Source organism: Sapajus apella, unplaced genomic scaffold (genome assembly GCF_009761245.1).
Source record: "Sapajus apella isolate SASKATOON/1434 unplaced genomic scaffold, GSC_monkey_1.0 scaffold20, whole genome shotgun sequence".
Lineage (NCBI taxonomy): Eukaryota > Metazoa > Chordata > Mammalia > Primates > Cebidae > Sapajus > Sapajus apella.
The window spans coordinates 10,234,487-10,239,969 of record NW_022436960.1 but is presented as its reverse complement, the minus strand read 5'-3'; positions in this window follow the sequence as shown (position 1 = coordinate 10,239,969).

Sequence of the window (5,483 nt, the reverse complement as noted above, 5' to 3'; positions counted from 1 at the left end):
ATATATATGTTTATATATAAATATATATTTATATATAAACATATATATTTTTTAAGATGAAGTCTCTTTTTTTTTTTTTTTAATTTTTTTTTTTTTTAAGACGGGGTTTCGCCATGTTGATCAGGCTATTCTTGAACTCCCGATCTCAGGTGATCCGCCTCCAAAATGCTTGGATTACAGGCGTGAGCCCGGCCGATGAAGTCTCATTCTGTTGCCCAGGCTGGAGTGCAACATTCTGTTGCCCAGGCTGGTGAGAACTTGGCAAACTGCAACCCCAGTTCAAGCAATTCTCCTGCCTTAGCCTCCCCAGTTGCATGAGACTACAGGCATGCACCACAACACCCGGGTAATTTTTGTATTAGTAGAGATGGGGTTTTGCCATGTTGGCCAGACTGGTCTCAAACTCCTGACCTCAAGTGATCTGCTGGCCTCTGCCTCCCAAAGTGCTGGGATTATAGGCCTGAGTCACTGTGCCTAACCAAAAAAAAAATTTTTTAAGACGGAGTCTTGTTCTTGTCCTCCAGGCTATAGTGCAATGTGCTATCTCAGATCACTGTAACCTCCAACTCCCAGGTTCAAGCGATTCTCCTACCTCAGCTTCCCAAGTAACTGGGATTATAGGCACCCGCCACCACACCCAGCTAATTTTTAGTATTTTTAGTAGAGATGGAGTTTCACCATGTTGACCAGGCTGGTCTTGAACTCCTGACCTTACGTAATCCATTCACCTCAGCCTCGCAAAGTGTTGGGATTACAGGCATGAGCCACAACACCCTGCCAATTTTTTTAATTAGCCAGGTATGAGTAGCATATGCTTATAGTCCCCGCTACTCAGTAGGCTGAGGTGAGAGGATCACTTGAGCCCAGTCGGGCATGGTGGCACACAGCTGTAAATTCCAGCTAGTCAGGAGGCTAAGGTATGAGAATCACTGGAACCCAGGAGGCAGAGGTTGCAGTGAGCTGAGATGGCACCACTGCACTCCAGCCTGGGTGACAGAGTGAGACTCTTGTCTCAAAAGAAAGAAAAAAACAAGACACAGACTGTCATGACCATTTATTTAATTATTTATTTAGAGATGGAGTCTCACTCTATCCCAGGCTAATTTTTGTACTTTTAGTAGAGACAGGGTTTCACCGTATCAGCCACACAATAAAAGGACTATAGCAATACAATAATTGCCTAATACAAGAAGTTTTCTTTGTATGTTTCCTTTGACTTATCATCTCCTTCGTGTAGGGGTGCACAAAGGAAACTTCTTGTATTAGGCAGTTCTTGTATCGCTATAAAGAAATGCCAGGCCAGGCGTGGTGGCTCACGCCTGTAATCCTAGCATTTTGGGAGGCCGAGGTGGGTGGATCACCTGAGGTCAGGAGTTCAAGTCCAGCCTGGCCATCATGGTGAAACCCCATCTTAAAAAAAAAAAAAAGAAAAGAAAAGAAATGCCAAAAATCCAGGCACAGTGGCTCACGCCTGTAATCCCAGCACTTTGGGAGGCTAAGGCAGGCAGATCACAAGGTCAAGAGTCCAAGACCAGCCTGGCCAACATGGTGAAATCCTGTCTCTACTAAAAATACAAAAAGTAGCTGGGCATGGTGGCACGAATCTGTTGTCCCAGCTACTCGGGAGGCTAAGGCAGGAGAATCACTCAAACCTGGGAGGCGGAGGTTGCAGTGAGCTGAGATCGTGCCACTGCACTCCAGCCTGGGCGACAGAGCAAGACTCTGTCTCAAAATAATAATAATAATAAAGAAAAGAGGTTTAATTGGCTCGGGATTCTGCAGGCTCCACAGGAAGCATAGTGCTGGCATCACTGGGCTTCTGGGGAGGCCTCAGCGAGCTCATGGCAAAAGGCAAAGCAGGAACTTGGGCATCACATGGCAAAAGCAAGATCGAGAGAGAGAGAGTGTGGAGGGGAAGTGCCATGTACTGCTTTTTTTTTTGAGACAGAGTCTCACCCTATCACCCAGGCTGGAGTGCAGTGGTGCAATGTTGGCTGGAGTGCAGACAGGCTGGAGTGCAGTGGTGCAGTGTTGACTCACTGCAACCTCCACCTTCCGGGTTCAAGTAATTCTCCTGCCTCAACCTCCCGAGTAGCTGGGAATACAGGCATGTGTCACCATGCCCAGCTAATTTTTGTTTTTTGTTTTTTTTGAGATGGTCACCCGGGCTGGAGTGTAGTGGCATGACCTTGGCTCACTGCAACCTCCGCCTTATGGATTCACATGATTCTCCCACCTCAGCCTCCCGAGTAGCCAAGATTACAGGCATGCACTGCCACATCCTGACTGATTTCTTTTTCAGTAGAGAGGGGTTTCACCATGTTGGCCAGGCTGGTTTCGAACTCCCAACCTCGTGATCCTCCAGTCTCAGCCTCCCAAAGTGCTGGGATTACAGGCATGAGCCACTGCACCTGGCTCCAAAGAACTCTTAAATACCTGGCTTCATGGCTTTCTATAACCACCCTGCAGAGAGGGGCATGCTCTCCCCATCTCCTGGAATGAGGGTCCTGATGGGTGAAGTGCCCCCTGGGAGTCGCAAAGCGGTGGCAGGGTGGGGCTTCCCCTTATATTGGGCTTTCCCCACCATTCTTCTTACTGTGAGGTCAAGGACAGGAGTCTTCTGAAGACCTCCAGAGGAAAGAAGGAAGGAAATACTCAGAGAAGCAAGGCAGTACCCTGGAGTTGTGAAATGCTGCTGGCTGTAGCAACATGCCCTTTGTATAGACTGATAAATGGAGGCAGATGGAGAAAGCCAGCCTTGCCTGCTGCCTGGGCAAGGCCAAGCCTCAAGATCACAGCCTCCCTCGGCAATGCTGGCTCTCTGCTCACACCATTGTGTCATGCCCAAAGCCAAAGTGGTGAAAAAGCAATGGCCAGACCCATGGGTGGGGTTTGTCTCCATGACACCCCCCTTCTATGACATCTGTCTCCTACCAAGGCCTGGGAAATGTCCCTCTCAAAGCCATTAGCTCCTTGCATGCCAAGCGTTTAGTGACATTCCTTTAGTCCTCTGTGGCACATAGAAAACATAGCTATTGAGTAACTATATTAAGAAATGCCATCTACAGCCCACCCTTGGCCAGCCCCACGAGCCCCAGTGACGTCCACCCTCCAGGGTCATGGGGAAGGAGGCCCCTGGTGGCATCTTGGGTCCTAAATTGCTTTTCCTGGCACTGTCTCACCCTCTGGGCTCTGCCAGACAGACTACGGCAGCAGGACCTCATTTTACAAGAACCCTAGATTGAAAAAAAAAAAAAAAAAACCAGAAGTTCACAACACACGTGTCTCAGCAGTCATTGCTTCAGCAGCCTCCTCCTGGGTCTAAAACAGGATTCCATCTACACTCCTGTGCCCCAAACACCACTGTCAAATGCCTGTCAATTGCAGAATGGGAAGCATCATACCCACAACCAAGAATTGCGCTTCTTCAACTTCAGTGAGCATGTGAGTCACCTGGTTTTTGTTTTGTTTTGTTTTTGTTTGTTTTTGTTTTGAGATAGGGTCTTGCTCTGTCACCCAGGCTGGAGTGCAGTGGCATGATCATGGCTCACTGCAGCCCCTACCTCCCGGGTTCAAGCTATCCTCCTGCCTCAGCCTCCCAAGCAGCTAGGGCCATACCTGGCTAATTTTTAAATTTTTTGCAGGGACGGAGTCTTAATATGTTACCCAGGCTGGGCTTGAACTCATGGGCTCAAGCAGTCCTCCTGCCTCTGCCTCCCAAAGTGCTGAGATTCCCGGCCAGGGAATCTTGTTAACATGCATATTCTGATTCACTGGGTCTGGGGCAGGGCCTGAGACTTTGTATGTCTAGCATATATGCTGATGCTTTGGGTCCACTGGTCACTCTGAGTGGCGAGATACTAAAAATGAGAACGAATCCCAAGTTCCAGGGTTCCCTGGCTGCACATTAGAATCACTGGGGAGCTTTAAAAACAGATACCCCTGTCTGGATCCCACCTCAGACAAACTGAATCAGAATAGTTGGGTGGTGGGGCTGGGCTTGGGGGCTCACGCCTGTAATCTCATCACTTTGGGAGACTGAGGTGGGCAAATCATCTGAGATCAGGAGTTTGAGACCAGCCTGACCAATATGGCGAAACCCTGTCTCTACTAAAATTACAAAAAATTAGCCAGGTGTCATGGTGTATGCCTGTAGTCCCAGCTACTTGGGAGGCTGAGGTAGAAGATTTGCTTGAACCCTAGAGGTAGAGGTTGCAGTGAGCCAAGATCACACAACTGCACTCCACCCTGGGTGACAGAGCGAGACTTGCTCTCAAAAAAAAAAAAAATTATTGGAGGAGAAAGGGCTTGGAGGGAAAGTTGGACCCCAAAAACAAACAAGAGCAGCACCTCACATGTGCCAGTGATAATGGCGTGCAGTGAAATGAAGAAAACCCTCTGCCTCTAAGATCAGCATCAGGAAATGCAGGAGACAAGTGTGCCCCAGGCGTTTAGGTAACTATTACATGATACCAACATATGGGGAGAAATTAAGCACAAAATTGTTATCATCATTTACAATCAGGTACTCAATATTTTATATTTATATATATTTTATATGTATACTTTGAGACAGAGTCTTGCTCTGTGGCCCAGGCTGGAGTGCAATGGTGCGATCTTGGCTCACTGCCACCTCCGCCTCCCATGTTCAAGTCATTCTCCTGCCTCAGCCTCCTAAATAGCTGAGACTACAGGCGCGTGCCACCACACCTGGCTAATTTTTTGTATTTTTAGTAGAGACAGGGTTTCGCCGTGTTAGCCAGGATGATCTCTATCTCCTAAACTCACGATCCACCACTTCAGCCTCCCAAAGTGCTGGGATTACAGTCATGAGCCAACACACCTGGCCAGCTATTTTTTTTTTTTAACTGTAAAGAATATTGAACTATGGGAGGCCGAGGCAGGAGGATCACTTGAGGCCAAGACCAGTCTGAGCAACATAAGGAGAACTGTCTCAAAATAATAATAACAATGATAATAATAATGATAATCATAGCTACCATGCATGCATTTATCAGGCTTCTACATTGTGCAGGCGGCACCGTATACAGTCCTCATAAAAGCCCCATCTGTGGGCCAGTTATTTTCTACCACCTCCCAGCTGAGAAAACCAAGGGGCTGAATGGGTAAGGCACTCCTCCAAGGTCACAGTCAGTGAATGTTGAGGCCAGAGCCTAAGGCAGGGCCAGCTCTGAGCCCATGGGTTCAACAACGCACAGCCAGACCAAACCCTACTAATTGCCCTTTTGTTTTTTGTTTGTTTTTGATATGGGGGCTTGGGTGGAGAAGAGAGAGAATCAACCACCCATTTTTATAAAGCCCTTGGGCTAAGAATGGTTTTAACATCTTTAAGTAGTTAGGGGTAATCACAGCCTAACTACTTTAAGTAATTAGGGATACTTTTAACATCTTTAAGTAGTTACTTGTACTACTTTTTTACTACTAACATTTTAAAGTAGTTACTAGTAACATCTTTAAGTAGA